Source organism: Pan troglodytes, chromosome 6 (assembly GCF_028858775.2).
Source record: "Pan troglodytes isolate AG18354 chromosome 6, NHGRI_mPanTro3-v2.0_pri, whole genome shotgun sequence".
Lineage (NCBI taxonomy): Eukaryota > Metazoa > Chordata > Mammalia > Primates > Hominidae > Pan > Pan troglodytes.
In genome coordinates, this window is record NC_072404.2 from 2,826,596 (window position 1) to 2,850,496 (window position 23,901).

Here is a 23,901-nt window from a genome sequence, read left to right on the forward strand (position 1 = left end):
CACCATATCTATAAACATGAAAATATCTACAGTGCCATCTGTATAACCGTGGAAATACCTACCCAGCCATCTGTGTAACCACGGAAATATCTACTCCGCTATCTCTATAAACATGGAAATACGTACAACGCTATCTCTATAAATATGGAAATATCTACACTGCAATCTCTATAAACATGGAAATATCTACACCGCCATCACTATAAACATGGAAATATCTACATCGCTATCTGTATTAACATGGAAATAGCTCCACCGCTATCAGTATAAACACTGAAATATCTACACCGCTATCTGTATAAACATGGAAATATGTACAACGCTATCTGTATAAACATGGAAATATCTACACCGCTATCTGTATAAACATGGAAATATCTACACAGCTATCTCTATAAACATGGAAATAGCTACACTGCTATCTGTATAAACATAGAAATAGCGACACCGTTATCTGTATAAACATGGAAATATCTACACCGCCCTCTGTAAAAACATGAAGATATCTACACAGTCATCTGTATAAACTTGGAAATATCTACACCCCCATCTGTATAAACATGGAAATATCTACACTGCCATCTGTATACACATGGAAATATCTACACAGCCATCTGAAGAAACATGGAAATATGTACAACGCTATCTGTATAAACATGGAAATAACTACACCGCTATCTATATAAACTTGGAAATATCTACACCGCCTTCTGTATAAACATGGAAATATCTACACCGCTATCTGTATAAACATGGAAATACCAACACCCTTATCTGTATAAACATTGAAATATCTACACCGCTATCTGTATAAAGATGGAAATATCTACAACGCTATCTGTGTAAACATGGAAATATCTACACACCTATCTGTGTAAACATGGAAATATCTACACCGCTATCTGTATAAACATGGAAATATCTACACCGCTATCTGTATAAACATGGAAATACCAAAACGGCTATCTGTATAAACATGGAAATATCTACAACGCTATCTGTATAAATACGGAAATATACTCACCACTATCACTATAAACCTGGAAATACCTACAACGCTATCTGTATAAATACGGAAATATCCTCACCACTATCTCTATAAACATGGAAATACCTACACCGCCATATCTATACACATGGAAATAACTACACCGCCATCTCTATACACATGGAAATATCTACACAACTATCTCTATAAACATAGACATATCTACATTGCAATCTCTATAAACATGGAAATATCTACACCGCCATCTCTATAAACATGGAAATATCTACATCGCTATCTGTATAAATATGGAAATATCTCCACCGCTATCAGTATAAACATGGAAATATCTACACCGAAATCTGTATAAACATGGAAATATCTACACCGCTATCTGTATAAACATGGAAATATCTACAACGCTATCTGTGTAAACATGGAAGTATCTACACAGATATCTGTGTAAACTTGCAAATATCTACACAGCTATCTGTGTAAAGATCGAAATGTCTACAGCGCAATCTGTGCAAAGATGGAAATATCTACACCGCTATCTCTGTAAACATGGAAATATCTACACCACTATCTGTATCAACATGGAAATATCTACTTCGCTATCTTTATAAACATGGAAATATCTACACTGTTATCTCTATAAACATGGAAATATCTACACCACCATCTGTATAAACATGCAAATATCTACAGAGTCATCTGTATAAACATGGAAATATCTACACCACCATATCTATAAACATGAAAATATCTACAGTGCCATCTGTATAACCGTGGAAAAACCTACCCAGCCATCTGTGTAACCACGGAAATATCTACTCCGCTATCTCTATAAACATGGAAATACGTACAACGCTATCTCTATAAATATGGAAATATCTACACTGCAATCTCTATAAACATGGAAATATCTACACCGCCATCACTATAAACATGGAAATATCTACATCGCTATCTGTATTAACATGGAAATAGCTCCACCGCTATCAGTATAAACACTGAAATATCTACACCGCTATCTGTATAAACATGGAAATATGTACAACGCTATCTGTATAAACATGGAAATATCTACACCGCTATCTGTATAAACATGGAAATATCTACACAGCTATCTCTATAAACATGGAAATAGCTACACTGCTATCTGTATAAACATAGAAACAGCGACACCGTTATCTGTATAAACATGGAAATATCTACACCGCCCTCTGTAAAAACATGAAGATATCTACACAGTCATCTGTATAAACTTGGAAATATCTACACCTCCATCTGTATAAACATGGAAATATCTACACTGCCATCTGTATACACATGGAAATATCTACACAGCCATCTGAAGAAACATGGAAATATGTACAACGCTATCTGTATAAACATGGAAATAACTACACCGCTATCTATATAAACTTGGAAATATCTACACCGCCTTCTGTATAAACATGGAAATATCTACACCGCTATCTGTATAAACATGGAAATACCAACACCCTTATCTGTATAAACATTGAAATATCTACACCGCTATCTGTATAAAGATGGAAATATCTACAACGCTATCTGTGTAAACATGGAAATATCTACACACCTATCTGTGTAAACATGGAAATATCTACACCGCTATCTGTATAAACATGGAAATATCTACACCGCTATCTGTATAAACATGGAAATACCAAAACGGCTATCTGTATAAACATGGAAATATCTACAACGCTATCTGTATAAATACGGAAATATACTCACCACTATCACTATAAACCTGGAAATACCTACAACGCTATCTGTATAAATACGGAAATATCCTCACCACTATCTCTATAAACATGGAAATAACTACACCGCCATATCTATACACATGGAAATAACTACACCGCCATCTCTATACACATGGAAATATCTACACAACTATCTCTATAAACATAGACATATCTACATTGCAATCTCTATAAACATGGAAATATCTACACCACCATCTCTATAAACATGGAAATATCTACATCGCTATCTGTATAAATATGGAAATATCTCCACCGCTATCAGTATAAACATGGAAATATCTACACCGAAATCTGTATAAACATGGAAATATCTACACCGCTATCTGTATAAACATGGAAATATCTACAACGCTATCTGTGTAAACATGGAAGTATCTACACAGATATCTGTGTAAACTTGCAAATAACTACACAGCTATCTGTGTAAAGATCGAAATGTCTACAGCGCAATCTGTGCAAAGATGGAAATATCTACACCGCTATCTCTGTAAACATGGAAATATCTACACCGCTATCTGTATCAACGTGGAAATATCTACTTCGCTATCTTTATAAACATGGAAATATCTACACTGTTATCTCTATAAACATGGAAATATCTACACCACCATCTGTATAAACATGCAAATATCTACAGAGTCATCTGTATAAACATGGAAATATCTACACCACCATATCTATAAACATGAAAATATCTACAGTGCCATCTGTATAACCGTGGAAATACCTACCCAGCCATCTGTGTAACCACGGAAATATCTACTCCGCTATCTCTATAAACATGGAAATACGTACAACGCTATCTCTATAAATATGGAAATATCTACACTGCAATCTCTATAAACATGGAAATATCTACACCGCCATCACTATAAACATGGAAATATCTACATCGCTATCTGTATTAACATGGAAATAGCTCCACCGCTATCAGTATAAACACTGAAATATCTACACCGCTATCTGTATAAACATGGAAATATGTACAACGCTATCTGTATAAACATGGAAATATCTACACCGCTATCTGTATAAACATGGAAATATCTACACAGCTATCTCTATAAACATGGAAATAGCTACACTGCTATCTGTATAAACATAGAAATAGCGACACCGTTATCTGTATAAACATGGAAATATCTACACCGCCCTCTGTAAAAACATGAAGATATCTACACAGTCATCTGTATAAACTTGGAAATATCTACACCCCCATCTGTATAAACATGGAAATATCTACACTGCCATCTGTATACACATGGAAATATCTACACAGCCATCTGAAGAAACATGGAAATATGTACAACGCTATCTGTATAAACATGGAAATAACTACACCGCTATCTATATAAACTTGGAAATATCTACACCGCCTTCTGTATAAACATGGAAATATCTACACCGCTATCTGTATAAACATGGAAATACCAACACCCTTATCTGTATAAACATTGAAATATCTACACCGCTATCTGTATAAAGATGGAAATATCTACAACGCTATCTGTGTAAACATGGAAATATCTACACACCTATCTGTGTAAACATGGAAATATCTACACCGCTATCTGTATAAACATGGAAATATCTACACCGCTATCTGTATAAACATGGAAATACCAAAACGGCTATCTGTATAAACATGGAAATATCTACAACGCTATCTGTATAAATACGGAAATATACTCACCACTATCACTATAAACCTGGAAATACCTACAACGCTATCTGTATAAATACGGAAATATCCTCACCACTATCTCTATAAACATGGAAATACCTACACCGCCATATCTATACACATGGAAATAACTACACCGCCATCTCTATACACATGGAAATATCTACACAACTATCTCTATAAACATAGAAATATCTACATTGCAATCTCTATAAACATGGAAATATCTACACCGCCATCTCTATAAACATGGAAATATCTACATCGCTATCTGTATAAATATGGAAATATCTCCACCGCTATCAGTATAAACATGGAAATATCTACACCGAAATCTGTATAAACATGGAAATATCTACACCGCTATCTGTATAAACATGGAAATATCTACAACGCTATCTGTGTAAACATGGAAGTATCTACACAGATATCTGTGTAAACTTGCAAATAACTACACAGCTATCTGTGTAAAGATCGAAATGTCTACAGCGCAATCTGTGCAAAGATGGAAATATCTACACCGCTATCTCTGTAAACATGGAAATATCTACACCGCTATCTGTATCAACGTGGAAATATCTACTTCGCTATCTTTATAAACATGGAAATATCTACACTGTTATCTCTATAAACATGGAAATATCTACACCACCATCTGTATAAACATGCAAATATCTACAGAGTCATCTGTATAAACATGGAAACATCTACACCACCATATCTATAAACATGGAAATATCTACAGTGCCATCTGTATACCCGTGGAAATACCTACCCAGCCATCTGTGTAACCACGGAAATATCTACTCCGCTATCTCTATAAACATGGAAATACGTACAATGCTATCTCTATAAATATGGAAATATCTACACTGCAATCTCTATAAACATGGAAATATCTACACCGCCATCACTATAAACATGGAAATATCTACATCGCTATCTGTATTAACATGGAAATAGCTCCACCGCTATCAGTAAAAACACTGAAATATCTACACCGCTATCTGTATAAACATGGAAATATGTACAACGCTATCTGTATAAACATGGAACTATCTACACCGCTATCTGTATAAACATGGAAATATCTACACAGCTATCTCTATAAACATGGAAATAGCTACACTGCTATCTGTATAAACATAGAAATAGCGACACCGTTATCTGTATAAACATGGAAATATCTACACCGCCCTCTGTAAAAACATGAAGATATCTACACAGTCATCTGTATAAACTTGGAAATATCTACACCTCCATCTGTATACACATGGAAATATCTACACAGCCATCTGAAGAAACATGGAAATATGTACACCTCTATCTGTATAAACATGGAAATAACTACACCGCTATCTTTATAAACTTGGAAATATCTACACCGCCTTCTGTATAAACATGGCAATATCTACACCGCTATCTGTATAAACATGGAAATACCAACACCGTTATCTGTATAAACATTGAAATATCTACACCGGTATCTGTATAAAGATGGAAATATCTACAACGCTATCTGTGTAAACATGGAAATATCTACACACCTATCTGTGTAAACATGGAAATATCTACACCGCTATCTGTATAAACATGGAAATATCTACACCGCTATCTGTATAAACATGGAAATACCAAAACGGCTATCTGTATAAACATGGAAATATCTACAACGCTATCTGTATAAATACGGAAATATCCTCACCACTATCACTATAAACCTGGAAATGCCTACAACGCTATCTGTATAAATACGCAAATATCCTCACCACTATCTCTATAAACATGGAAATACCTACACCGCCATATCTATACACATGGAAATACCTACACCGCGATCTCTATACACATGGAAATATCTACACCACTATCTCTATAAACATAGACATATCTACATTGCAATCTCTATAAACATGGAAATATATACACCGCCATCTCTATAAACATGGAAATATCTACATCGCTATCTGTATAAATATGGAAATATCTCCACCGCTATCAGTATAAACATGGAAATATCTACACCGATATCTGTATAAACATGGAAATATCTACACCGCTATCTGTATAAACATGGAAATATCTACAACGCTATCTGTGTAAACATGGAAGTATCTACACAGATATCTGTGTAAACTTGCAAATATCTACACAGCTATCTGTGTAAAGATCGAAATGTCTACAGCGCAATCTGTGCAAAGATGGAAATATCTACACCGCTATCTCTGTAAACATGGAAATATCTACACCGCTATCTGTATCAACATGGAAATATCTTCTTCGCTATCTTTATAAACATGGAAATATCTACACTGTTATCTCTATAAACATGGAAATATCTACACCACCATCTGTATAAACATGCAAATATCTACAGAGTCATCTGTATAAACATGGAAATATCTACACCACCATATCTATAAACATGGAAATATCTACAGTGCCATCTGTATAACCGTGGAAATACCTACCCAGCCATTTGTGTAACCACGGAAATATCTACTCCGCTATCTCTATAAACATGGAAATACGTACAACGCTATCTCTATAAATATGGAAATATCTACACTGCAATCTCTATAAACATGGAAATATCTACACCGCCATCACTATAAACATGGAAATGTCTACATTGCTATCTGTATTAACATGGAAATAGCTCCACCGCTATCAGTATAAACACTGAAATATCTACACCGCTATCTGTATAAACATGGAAATATGTACAACGCTATCTGTATAAACATGGAAATATCTACACCGCTATCTGTATAAACATGGAAATATCTACACAGCTATCTCTATAAACATGGAAATAGCTACACTGCTATCTGTATAAACATAGAAATAGCGACAACGTTATCTGTATAAACATGGAAATATCTACACCGCCCTCTGTAAAAACATGAAGATATCTACACAGTCATCTGTATAAACTTGGAAATATCTACACCTCCATCTGTGTAAATATGGAAATATCTACACTGCCATCTGTATACACATGGAAATATCTACACAGCCATCTGAAGAAACATGGAAATATGTACACCGCTATCTGTATAAACATGGAAATAACTACACCGCTATCTTTATAAACTTGGAAATATCTACACCGCCTTCTGTATAAACATGGAAATATCTACACCGCTATCTGTATAAACATGGAAATACCAACACCCTTATCTGTATAAACATTGAAATATCTACACCGCTATCTGTATAAAGATGGAAATATCTACAACGCTATCTGTGTAAACATGGAAATATCTACACACCTATCTGTGTAAACATGGAAATATCTACACCGCTATCTGTATAAACATGGAAATATCTACACCGCTATCTGTATAAACATGGAAATACCAAAACGGCTATCTGTATAAACCTGGAAATACCTACAACGCTATCTGTATAAATACGGAAATATCCTCACCACTATCTCTATAAACATGGAAATACCTACACCGCCATATCTACACACATGGAAATAACTACACCGCCATCTCTATACACATGGAAATATCTACACAACTATCTCTATAAACATGGACATATCTACATTGCAATCTCTATAAACATGGAAATATCTACACCGCCATCTCTATAAACATGGAAATATCTACATCGCTATCTGTATAAATATGGAAATATCTCCACCGCTATCAGTATAAACATGGAAATATCTACACCGAAATCTGTATAAACATGGAAATATCTACACCGCTATCTGTATAAACATGGAAATATCTACAACGCTATCTGTGTTAACATGGAAGTATCTACACAGATATCTGTGTAAACTTGCAAATATCTACACAGCTATCTGTGTAAAGATCGAAATGTCTACAGCGCAATCTGTGCAAAGATGGAAATATCTACACCGCTATCTCTGTAAACATGGAAATATCTACACCGCTATCTGTATCAACATGGAAATATCTACTTCGCTATCTTTATAAACATGGAAATATCTACACTGTTATCTCTATAAACATGGAAATATCTACACCACTATCTGTATAAACATGCAAATATCTACAGAGTCATCTGTATAAACATGGAAACATCTACACCACCATATCTATAAACATGGAAATATCTACAGTGCCATCTGTATACCCGTGGAAATACCTACCCAGCCATCTGTGTAACCACGGAAATATCTACTCCGCTATCTCTATAAACATGGAAATACGTACAACGCTATCTCTATAAATATGGAAATACCTACGCTGCAATCTCTATAAACATGGAAATATCTACACCGCCATCACTATAAACATGGAAATATCTACATCGCTATCTGTATTAACATGGAAATAGCTCCACCGCTATCAGTAAAAACACTGAAATATCTACACCGCTATCTGTATAAACATGGAACTATCTACACCGCTATCTGTATAAACATGGAAATATCTACACAGCTATCTCTATAAACATGGAAATAGCTACACTGCTATCTGTATAAACATAGAAATATCGACACCGTTGTCTGTATAAACATGGAAATATCTACACCGCCCTCTGTAAAAACATGAAGCTATCTACACAGTCATCTGTATAAACTTGGAAATATCTACACCTCCATCTGTATACACATGGAAATATCTACAGAGCCATCTGAAGAAACATGGAAATATGTACACCGCTATCTGTATAAACATGGAAATAACTACACCGCTATCTTTATAAACTTGGAAATATCTACACCGCCTTCTGTATAAACATGGAAATATCTACACCGCTATCTGTATAAACATGGAAATACCAACACCGTTATCTGTATAAACATTGAAATATCTACACCGCTATCTGTATAAAGATGGAAATATCTACAACGCTATCTGTGTAAACATGGAAATATCTACACACCTATCTGTGTAAACATGGAAATATCTACACCGCTATCTGTATAAACATGGAAATATCTACACCGCTATCTTTATAAACATGGAAATACCAAAACGGCTATCTGTATAAACATGGAAATATCTACAACGCTATCTGTATAAATACGGAAATATCCTCACCACTATCACTATAAACCTGGAAATGCCTACAACGCTATCTGTATAAATACGGAAATATCCTCACCACTATCTCTATAAACATGGAAATACCTACACCGCCATATCTATACACATGGAAATACCTACACCGCCATCTCTGTACACATGGAAATATCTACACCACTATCTCTATAAACATAGAAATATCTACATTGCAATCTCTATAAACATGGAAATATCTACACCGCCATCTCTATAAACATGGAAATATCTACATCGCTATCTGTATAAATATGGAAATATCTCCACCTCTATCAGTATAAACATGGAAATATCTACACCGAAATCTGTATAAACATGGAAATATCTACACCGCTATCTGTATAAACATGGAAATATCTACAACGCTATCTGTGTAAACATGGAAGTATCTACACAGATATCTGTGTAAAGTTGCAAATATCTACACAGCTATCTGTGTAAAGATCGAAATGTCTACAGCGCAATCTGTGCAAAGATGGAAATATCTACACCGCTATCTCTGTAAACATGGAAATATCTACACCGCTATCTGTATCAACATGGAAATATCTACTCGCTATCTTTATAAACATGGAAATATCTACACTGTTATCTCTATAAACATGGAAATATCTACACCACCATCTGTATAAACATGCAAATATCTACAGAGTCATCTGTATAAACATGGAAACATCTACACCACCATATGTATAAACATGGAAATATCTACAGTGCCATCTGTATACCCGTGGAAATACCTACCCAGCCATCTGTGTAACCACGGAAATATCTACTCCGCTATCTCTATAAACATGGAAATACGTACAACGCTATCTCTATAAATATGGAAATACCTACGCTGCAATCTCTATAAACATGGAAATATCTACAACGCCATCACTATAAACATGGAAATATCTACATCGCTATCTGTATTAACATGGAAATAGCTCCACCGCTATCAGTAAAAACACTGAAATATCTGCACCGCTATCTGTATAAACATGGAAATATGTACAACGCTATCTGTATAAACATGGAACTATCTACACCGTTTTCTGTATAAACATGGAAATATCTACACAGCTATCTCTATAAACATGGAAATAGCTACACTGCTATCTGTATAAACATAGAAATATCGACACCGTTATCTGCATAAACATGGAAATATCTACACCGCCCTCTGTAAAAACATGAAGATATCTACACAGTCATCTGTATAAACTTGGAAATATCTACACCTCCATCTGTATACACATGGAAATATCTACACAGCCATCTGAAGAAACATGGAAATATGTACACCGCTATCTGTATAAACATGGAAATAACTACACCGCTATCTTTATAAACTTGGAAATATCTACACCGCCTTCTGTATAAACATGGAAATATCTACACCGCTATCTGTATAAACATGGAAATACCAACACCGTTATCTGTATAAACATTGAAATATCTACACCGCTATCTGTATAAAGATGGAAATATCTACAACGCTATCTGTGTAAACATGGAAATATCTACACACCTATCTGTGTAAACATGGAAATATCTACACCGCTATCTGTATAAACATGGAAATATCTACACCGCTATCTGTATAAACATGGAAATACCAAAACGGCTATCTGTATAAACATGGAAATATCTACAACGCTATCTGTATAAATACGGAAATATCCTCACCACAATCACTATAAACCTGGAAATGCCTACAACGCTATCTGTATAAATACGGAAATATCCTCACCACTATCTCTATAAACATGGAAATACCTACACCGCCATATCTATACACATGGAAATACCTACACCGCCATCTCTATACACATGGAAATATCTACACCACTATCTCTATAAACATAGACATATCTACATTGCAATCTCTATAAACATGGAAATATCTACACCGCCATCTCTATAAACATGGAAATATCTACATCGCTATCTGTATAAATATGGAAATATCTCCACCGCTATCAGTATAAACATGGAAATATCTACACCGATATCTGTACAAACATGGAAATATCTACACCGCTATCTGTATAAACATGGAAATATCTACAATGCTATCTGTGTAAACATGGAAGTATCTACACAGATATCTGTGTAAACTTGCAAATATCTACACAGCTATCTGTGTAAAGATCGAAATGTCTACAGCGCAATCTGTGCAAAGATGGAAATATCTACACCGCTATCTCTGTAAACATGGAAATATCTACACCGCTATCTGTATCAACATGGAAATATCTACTTCGCTATCTTTATAAACATGGAAATATCTACACTGTTATCTCTATAAACATGGAAATATCTACACCACCATCTGTATAAACATGCAAATATCTACAGAGTCTTCTGTATAACCATGGAAACATGTACACCACCATATCTATAAACATGGAAATATCTACAGTGCCATCTGTATACCCGTGGAAATACCTACCCAGCCATCTGTGTAACCACGGAAATATCTACTCCGCTATCTCTATAAACATGGAAATACGTACAACGCTATCTCTATAAATATGGAAATACCTACGCTGCAATCTCTATAAACATCGAAATATCTACACCGCCATCACTATAAACATGGAAATATCTACATCGCTATCTGTATTAACATGGAAATAGCTCCACCGCTATCAGTAAAAACACTGAAATATCTACACCGCTATCTGTATAAACATGGAAATATGTACAACGCTATCTGTATTAACATGGAACTATCTACACCGCTATCTGTATAAACATGGAAATATCTACACAGCTATCTCTATAAACATGGAAATAGCTACACTGCTATCTGTATAAACATAGAAATATCGACACCGTTATCTGTATAAACATGGAAATATCTACACCGCCCTCTGTAAAAACGTGAAGATATCTACACAGTCATCTATATAAACTTGGAAATATCTACACCTCCATCTGTATACACATGGAAATATCTACACAGCCATCTGAAGAAACATGGAAATATGTACACCGCTATCTGTATAAACATGGAAATATCTACACCGCTATCTTTATAAACTTGGAAATATCTACACCGCCTTCTGTATAAACATGGAAATATCTACACCGCTATCTGTATAAACATGGAAATACCAACACCGTTATCTGTATAAACATTGAAATATCTACACCGCTATCTGTATAAAGATGGAAATATCTACAACGCTATCTGTGTAAACATGGAAATATCTACACACCTATCTGTGTAAACATGGAAATATCTACACCGCTATCTGTATAAACATGGAAATATCTACACCACTATCTGTATAAACATGGAAATACCAAAACGGCTATCTGTGTAAACATGGAAATATCTACAACGCTATCTGTATAAATACGGAAATATCCTCACCACTATCACTATAAACCTGGAAATGCCTAAAACGCTATCTGTATAATTACGCAAATATCCTCACCACTATCTCTATAAACATGGAAATACCTACACCGCCATATCTATACACATGGAAATACCTACACCGCCATCTCTATACACATGGAAATATCTACACCACTATCTCTATAAACATAGACATATCTACATTGCAATCTCTATAAACATGGAAATATCTACACCGCCATCTCTATAAACATGGAAATATCTACATCGCTATCTGTATAAACATGGAAATATCTACATAGCTATCTCTACAAACATGGAAATAGCTACACTGCTATCTGTATAAACATAGAAATAGCGACACCGTTATCTGTATAAACATGGAAATATCTACACCGCCCTCTGTAAAAACATGAAGATATCTACACAGTCATCTGTATAAACTTGGAAATATCTACACCTCCATCTGTATAAACATGGAAATATCTACACTGCCATCTGTATACACATGGAAATATCTACACAGCCATCTGAAGAAACATGGAAATATGTACACCGCTATCTGTATAAACATGGAAATAACTACACCGCTATCTTTATAAACTTGGAAATATCTACACCGCCTTCTGTATAAACATGGAAATATCTACACCTTTATCTGTATAAACATGGAAATACCAACACCGTTATCTGTATAAACATTGAAATATCTACACCGCTATCTGTATAAAGATGGAAATATCTACAATGCTATCTGTGTAAACATGGAAATATCTACACACCTATCTGTGTAAACATGGCAATATCTGCACCGCTTTCTGTATAAACATGGAAATATCTACACCGCTATCTGTATAAACATGGAAATACCAAAACGGCTATCTGTATAAACATGGAAATATCTACAACGCTATCTGTATAAATACGGAAATATCCTCACCACTATCACTATAAACCTGGAAATGCCTACAACGCTATCTGTATAAATACGCAAATATCCTCACCACTATCTGTATAAACATGGAAATACCTACACCGCCATATCTATACACATGGAAATACCTACACCGCCATCTCTATACACATGGGAATATCTACACCACTATCTCTATAAACATAGACATATCTACATTGCAATCTCTATAAACATGGAAATATCTACACCGCCATCTCTATAAACATGGAAATATCTACATCGCTATCTGTATAAATATGGAAATATCTCCACCGCTATCAGTATAAACATGGAAATATCTACACCGATATCTGTATAAACATGGAAATATCTACACCGCTATCTCTATAAACATGGAAATATCTACAACGCTATCTGTGTAAACATGGAAGTATCTACACAGATATCTGTGTAAACTTGCAAATATCTACACAGCTATCTGTGTAAAGATCGAAATGTCTACAGCGCAATCTGTGCAAAGATGGAAATATCTACACCGCTATCTCTGTGAACATGGAAATATCTACACCGCTATCTGTATCAACATGGAAATATCTACTTCGCTATCTTTATAAACATGGAAATATCTACACTGTTATCTCTATAAACATGGAAATATCTACACCACCATCTGTATAAACATGCAAATATCTACACAGTCATCTGTATAAACATGGAAACATCTACACCACCATATCTATAAACATGGAAATATCTACAGTGCCATCTGTATACCCGTGGAAATACCTACCCAGCCATCTGTGTAACCACGGAAATATCTACTCCGCTATCTCTATAAACATGGAAATACGTACAACGCTATCTCTATAAATATGGAAATAACTACGCTGCAATCTCTATAAACATGGAAATATCTACACCGCCATCACTATAAACATGGAAATATCTACATCGCTATCTGTATTAACATGGAAATAGCTCCACCGCTATCAGTAAAAACACTGAAATATCTACACCGCTATCTGTATAAACATGGAAATATATACAACGCTATCTGTATAAACATGGAAATATCTACACCGCTATCTGTATAAACATGGAAATATCTACATAGCTATCTCTACAAACATGGAAATAGCTACACTGCTATCTGTATAAACATAGAAATAGCGACACCGTTATCTGTATAAACATGGAAATATCTACACCGCCCTCTGTAAAAACATGAAGATATCTACACAGTCATCTGTATAAACTTGGAAATATCTACACCTCCATCTGTATAAACATGGAAATATCTACACTGCCATCTGTATACACATGGAAATATCTACACAGCCATCTGAAGAAACATGGAAATATGTACACCGCTATCTGTATAAACATGGAAATAACTACACCGCTATCTTTATAAACTTGGAAATATCTACACCGCCTTCTGTATAAACATGGAAATATCTACACCGCTATCTGTATAAACATGGAAATACCAACACCGTTATCTGTATAAACATTGAAATATCTACACCGCTATCTGTATAAAGATGGAAATATCTACAACGCTATCTGTGTAAACATGGAAATATCTACACACCTATCTGTGTAAACATGGAAATATCTACACCGCTATCTGTATAAACATGGAAATATCTACACCGCTATCTGTATAAACATGGAAATACCAAAACGGCTATCTGTATAAACATGGAAATATCTAAAACGCTATCTGTATAAATACGGAAATATCCTCACCACTATCACTATAAACCTGGAAATGCCTACAACGCTATCTGTATAAATACGCAAATATCCTCACAACTATCTCTATAAACATGGAAATACCTACACCACCATATCTATACACATGGAAATACCTACACCGCCATCCCTATACACATGGAAATATCTACACCACTATCTCTATAAACATAGATATATCTACATTGCAATCTCTATAAACATGGAAATATCTACACCGCCATCTCTATAAACATGGAAATATCTACATCGCTATCTGTATAAATATGGAAATATCTCCACCGCTATCAGTATAAACATGGAAATATCTACACCGATATCTGTATAAACATGGAAATATCTACACCGCTATCTGTATAAACATGGAAATATCTACACCGCTATCTGTATAAACATGGAAATATCTACAACGCTATCTGTGTAAACATGGAAGTATCTACACAGATATCTGTGTAAACTTGCAAATATCTACACAGCTATCTGTGTAAAGATCGAAATGTCTACAGCGCAATCTGTGCAAAGATGGAAATATCTACACCGCTATCTCTGTAAACATGGAAATATCTACACCGCTATCTGTATCAACATGGAAATATCTACTTCGCTATCTTTATAAACATGGAAATATCTACACTGTTATCTCTATAAACATGGAAATATCTACACCACCATCTGTATAAACATGCAAATATCTACACAGTCATCTGTATAAACATGGAAACATCTACACCACCATATCTATAAACATGGAAATACCTACAGTGCCATCTGTATACCCGTGGAAATACCTACCCAGCCATCTGTGTAACCACGGAAATATCTACTCCGCTATCTCTATAAACATGGAAATACGTACAACGCTATCTCTATAAATATGGAAATACCTACGCTGCAATCCCTATAAACATGGAAATATCTACACCGCCATCACTATAAACATGGAAATATCTACATCGCTATCTGTATTAACATGGAAATAGCTCCACCGCTATCAGTAAAAACACTGAAATATCTACACCGCTATCTGTATAAACATGGAAATATGTACAACGCTATCTGTATAAACATGGAAATATCTACACCGCTATCTGTATAAACATGGAAATATCTACACAGCTATCTCTACAAACATGGAAATAGCTACACTGCTATCTGTATAAACATAGAAATAGCGACACCGTTATCTGTATAAACATGGAAATATCTACACCGCCCTCTGTAAAAACATGAAGATAACTACACAGTCATCTGTATGAACTTGGAAATATCTACACCTCCATCTGTATAAACATGGAAATATCTACACTGCCATCTGTATACACATGGAAATATCTACACAGCCATCTGAAGAAACATGGAAATATGTACACCGCTATCTGTATAAACATGGAAATAACTACACCGCTATCTTTATAAACTTGGAAATATCTACACCGCCTTCTGTATAAACATGGAAATATCTACACCGCTATCTGTATAAACATGGAAATACCAACACCGTTATCTGTATAAACATTGAAATATCTACACCGTTATCTGTATAAAGATGGAAATATCTAAAACGCTATCTGTGTAAACATGGAAATATCTACACCGCTATCTGTATAAACATGGAAATATCTACACCGCTATCTGTATAAACATGGAAATATCTACACCGCTATCTGTATAAATATGGAAATACCAAAACGGCTATCTGTATAAACATGGAAATATCTACAACGCTATCTGTATAAATACGGGAATATCCTCACCACTATCACTATAAACCTGGAAATGCCTACAACGCTATCTGTATAAATACGGAAATATCCTCACCACTATCTCTATAAACATGGAAATACCTACACCGCCATATCTATACACATGGAAATACCTACACCGCCATCTCTATACACATGGAAATATCTACACCACTATCTCTATAAACATAGACATATCTACATTGCAATCTCTATAAACATGGAAATATCTACAACGCCATCTCTATAAACATGGAAATATCTACATCGCTATCTGTATAAATATGGAAATATCTCCACCGCTATCAGTATAAACATAGAAATATCTACACCGATATCTGTATAAACATGGAAATATCTACACCGCTATCTGTATAAACATGGAAATATCTACAACGCTATCTGTGTAAACATGGAAGTATCTACACAGATATCTGTGTAAACTTGCAAATATCTACACAGCTATCTGTGTAAAGATCGAAATGTCTACAGCGCAATCTGTGCAAAGAGGGAAATATCTACACCGCTATCTCTGTAAACATGGAAATATCTACACCGCTATCTGTATCAACATGGAAATATCTACTTCGCTATCTTTATAAACATGGAAATATCTACACTGTTATCTCTATAAACATGGAAATATCTACACCACCATCTGTATAAACATGCAAATATCTACACAGTCATCTGTATAAACATGGAAACATCTACACCACCATATCTATAAACATGGAAATACCTACAGTGCCATCTGTATACCCGTGGAAATACCTACCCAGCCATCTGTGTAACCACGGAAATATCTACTCCGCTATCTCTATAAACATGGAAATACGTACAACGCTATCTCTATAAATATGGAAATATCTACACGGCAATCTCTACAAACATGGAAATATCTAAACCGCCATCACTATAAACATGGAAATATCTACATCACTATCTGTATTAACATGGAAATAGCTCCACCGCTATCAGTATAAACACTGAAATATCTACACCGCTATCTGTATAAACATGGAAATATGTACAACGCTATCTGTATAAACATGGAAATATCTACACCGCTATCTGTATAAACATGGAAATATCTACACAGCTATCTCTATAAACATGGAAATATCTACCCTGCTATCTGTATAAACATAGAAATAGCGACACCGTTATCTGTATAAACATGGAAACATCTACACCGCCCTCTGTAAAAACATGAAGATATCTACACAGTCATCTGTATAAACTTGGAAATATCTACACCTCCATCTGTATAAACATGGAAATATCTACACTGCCATCTGTATACACATGGAAATATCTACACAGCCATCTGAAGAAACATGGAAATATGTACACAGCTATCTGTATAAACATGGAAATAACTACACCGCTATCTTTATAAACTTGGAAATATCTACACCGCCTTCTGTATAAACATGGAAATATCTACACCGCTATCTGTATAAACATGGAAATACCAACACCGTTATCTGTATAAACATTGAAATATCTACACCGCTATCTGTATAAAGATGGAAATATCTACAACGCTATCTGTGTAAACATGGAAATATCTACACACCTATCTGTGTAAACATGGAAATATCTACACCGCTATCTGTATAAACATGGAAATATCTACACCGCTATCTGTATAAACATGGAAATACCAAAACGGCTATCTGTATAAACATGGAAATATCTAAAACGCTATCTGTATAAATACGGAAATATCCTCACCACTATCACTATAAACCTGGAAATGCCTACAACGCTATCTGTATAAATACGCAAATATCCTCACAACTATCTCTATAAACATGGAAATACCTACACCACCATATCTATACACATGGAAATACCTACACCGCCATCCCTATACACATGGAAATATCTACACCACTATCTCTATAAACATAGATATATCTACATTGCAATCTCTATAAACATGGAAATATCTACACCGCCATCTCTATAAACATGGAAATATCTACATCGCTATCTGTATAAATATGGAAATATCTCCACCGCTATCAGTATAAACATGGAAATATCTACACCGATATCTGTATAAACATGGAAATATCTACACCGCTATCTGTATAAACATGGAAATATCTACACCGCTATCTGTATAAACATGGAAATATCTACAACGCTATCTGTGTAAACATGGAAGTATCTACACAGATATCTGTGTAAACTTGCAAATATCTACACAGCTATCTGTGTAAAGATCGAAATGTCTACAGCGCAATCTGTGCAAAGATGGAAATATCTACACCGCTATCTCTGTAAACATGGAAATATCTACACCGCTATCTGTATCAACATGGAAATATCTACTTCGCTATCTTTATAAACATGGAAATATCTACACTGTTATCTCTATAAACATGGAAATATCTACACCACCATCTGTATAAACATGCAAATATCTACACAGTCATCTGTATAAACATGGAAACATCTACACCACCATATCTATAAACATGGAAATACCTACAGTGCCATCTGTATACCCGTGGAAATACCTACCCAGCCATCTGTGTAACCACGGAAATATCTACTCCGCTATCTCTATAAACATGGAAATACGTACAACGCTATCTCCATAAATATGGAAATACCTACGCTGCAATCTCTATAAACATGGAAATATCTACACCGCCATCACTATAAACATGGAAATATCTACATCGCTATCTGTATTAACATGGAAATAGCTCCACCGCTATCAGTAAAAACACTGAAATATATTCACCGTTATCTGTATAAACATTGAAATATCTACACCGCTATCTGTATAAAGATGGAAATATCTACAACGCTATCTGTGTAAACATGGAAATATCTACACACCTATCTGTGTAAACATGGAAATATCTACACCGCTATCTGTATAAACATGGAAATATCTACACTGCTATCTGTATAAACATGGAAATACCAAAACGGCTATCTGTATAAACATGGAAATATCTACAACGCTATCTGTATAAATACGGAAATATCCTCACCACTATCACTATAAACCTGGAAATACCTACAACGCTATCTGTATAAATACGGAAATATCCTCACCACTATCTCTATAAACATGGAAATACCTACACCGCCATATCTATACACATGGAAATACCTACACCGCCATCTCTATACACATGGAAATATCTACACCACTATCTCTATAAACATAGAAATATCTACATTGCAATCTCTATAAACATGGAAATATCTACACCGCCATCTCTATAAACATGGAAATATCTACATCGCTATCTGTATAAATATGGAAATATCTCCACCGCTATCAGTATAAACATGGAAATATCTACACCGATATCTGTATAAACATGGAAATATCTACACCGCTATCTCTATAAACATGGAAATATCTACACCACCATCTGTATAAACATGCAAATATCTACACAGTCATTTGTATAAACATGGAAACATCTACACCACCATATCTATAAACATGGAAATACCTACAGTGCCATCTGTATAGCCGTGGAAATACCTACCCAGCCAACTGTGTAACCACGGAAATATCTACTACGCTATCTCCATAAACATGGAAATACGTACAACGCTATCTCTATAAATATGGAAATACCTACGCTGCAATCTCTATAAACATGGAAATATCTACACCGCCATCACTATAAACATGGAAATATCTACATCGCTATCTGTATTAACATGGAAATAGCTCCACCGCTATCAGTAAAAACACTGAAATATCTACAACGCTATCTGTATAAACATGGAAATATGTACAACGCTATCTGTATAAACATGGAAATATCTACACCGCTATCTGTATAAACATGGAAATATCTACACAACTATCTCTATAAACATGGAAATAGCTACACTGCTATCTGTATAAACATAGAAATAGCGACACCGTTATCTGTATAAACATGGAAACATCTACACCGCCCTCTGTAAAAACATGAAGATATCTACCCAGTCATCTGTATAAACTTGGAAATATCTACACCTCCATCTGTATAAACATGGAAATATCTACACTGCCATCTGTATACACATGGAAATATCTACACAGCCATCTGAAGAAACATGGAAATATGTACACCGCTATCTGTATAAACATGGAAATAACTACACCGCTATCTTTATAAACTTGGAAATATCTACACCGCCTTCTGTATAAACATGGAAATATCTACACCGCTATCTGTATAAACATGGAAATACCAACACCGATATCTGTATAAACATTGAAATATCTACACCGCTATCTGTATAAAGATGGAAATATCTACAACGCTATCTGTGTAAACATGGAAATATCTACACACCTATCTGTGTAAACATGGAAATATCTACACCGCTATCTGTATAAACATGGAAATATCTACACCGCTATCTTTATAAACATGGAAATACCAAAATGGCTATCTGTATAAACATGGAAATATCTACAACGCTATCTGTATAAATACGGAAATATCCTCACCACTATCACTATAAACCTGGAAATACCTACAACGCTATCTGTATAAATACGGAAATATCCTCACCGCTATCTCTATAAACATGGAAATACCTACACCGCCATATCTATAAACATGGAAATACCTACACCGCCATATCTATACACATGGAAATACCTACACCGCCATCTCTGTACACATGGAAATATCTACACCACTATCTCTATAAACATAGAAATATCTACATTGCAATCTCTATAAACATGGAAATATCTACACTGCCATCTCTATAAACATGGAAATATCTACATCGCTATCTGTATAAATATGGAAATATCTCCACCGCTATCAGTATAAACATGGAAATATCTACACCGATATCTGTATAAACATGGAAATATCTACACCGCTATCTGTATAAACATGGAAATATCTACAACGCTATCTGTGTAAACATGGAAATATCTACACAGATATCTGTGTAAACTTCCAAATATCTACACTGCTATCTGTGTAAAGATCGAAATGTCTACAGCGCAATCTGTGCAAAGATGGAAATATCTACACCGCTATCTCTGTAAACATGGAAATATCTACACCGCTATCTGTATCAACATGGAAATATCTACTTCGCTATCCTTATAAACATGGAAATATCTACACTGTTATCTCTATAAACATGGAAATATCTACACCACCATCTGTATAAACATGCAAATATCTACAGAGTCGTCTGTATAAACATGGAAATATCTACACCTCCATATCTATAAACATGGAAATATCTACAGTGCCATCTGTATACCCGTGGAAATACCTACCCAGCCATCTGTGTAACCACGGAAATATCTACTCCGCTATCTCTATAAACATGGAAATACGTACAACGCTATCTCTATAAATATGGAAATATCTACACTGCAATCTCTACAAACATGGAAATATCTACACCGCCATCACTATAAACATGGAAATATCTACATCGCTATCTGTATTAACATGGAAATAGCTCCACCGCTATCAGTATAAACACTGAAATATCTACACCGCTATCTGTATAAACATGGAAATATATACAACGCTATCTGTATAAACATGGAAATATCTACACCGCTATCTGTATAAACATGGAAATATCTACACAGCTATCTCTATAAACATGGAAATAGCTACCCTGCTATCTGTATAAACATAGAAATAGCGACACCGTTATCTGTATAAACATGGAAACATCTACACCGCCCTCTGTAAAAACATGAAGATATCTACACAGTCATCTGTATAAACTTGGAAATATCTACACCTCCATCTGTATAAACATGGAAATATCTACACTGCCATCTGTATACACATGGAAATATCTACACAGCCATCTGAAGAAACATGGAAATATGTACACCGCTATCTGTATAAACATGGAAATAACTACACCGCTATCTTTATAAACTTGGAAATATCTACACCGCCTTCTGTATAAACATGGAAATATCTACACCGCTATCTGTATAAACATGGAAATACCAACACCGTTATCTGTATAAACATTGAAATATCTACACCGCTATCTGTATAAAGATGGAAATATCTACAACGCTATCTGTGTAAACATGGAAATATCTACACACCTATCTGTGTAAACATGGAAATATCTACACCGCTATCTCTATAAACATGGAAATATCTACACCGCTATCTGTATAAACATGGAAATACCAAAACGGCTATCTGTATAAACATGGAAATATCTACAACGCTATCTGTATAAATACGGAAATATCCTCACCACTATCACTATAAACCTGGAAATGCCTACAACGCTATCTGTATAAATACGGAAATATCCTCACCACTATCTCTATAAACATGGAAATACCTACACCGCCATATCTATACACATGGAAATACCTACACCGCCATCTCTATACACATGGAAATATCTACACCACTATCTCTATAAACATAGAAATATCTACATTGCAATATCTATAAACATGGAAATATCTACACCGCCATCTCTATAAACATGGAAATATCTACATCGCTATCTGTATAAATATGGAAATATCTCCACCGCTATCAGTATAAACATGGAAATATCTACACCGATATCTGTATAAACATGGAAATATCTAC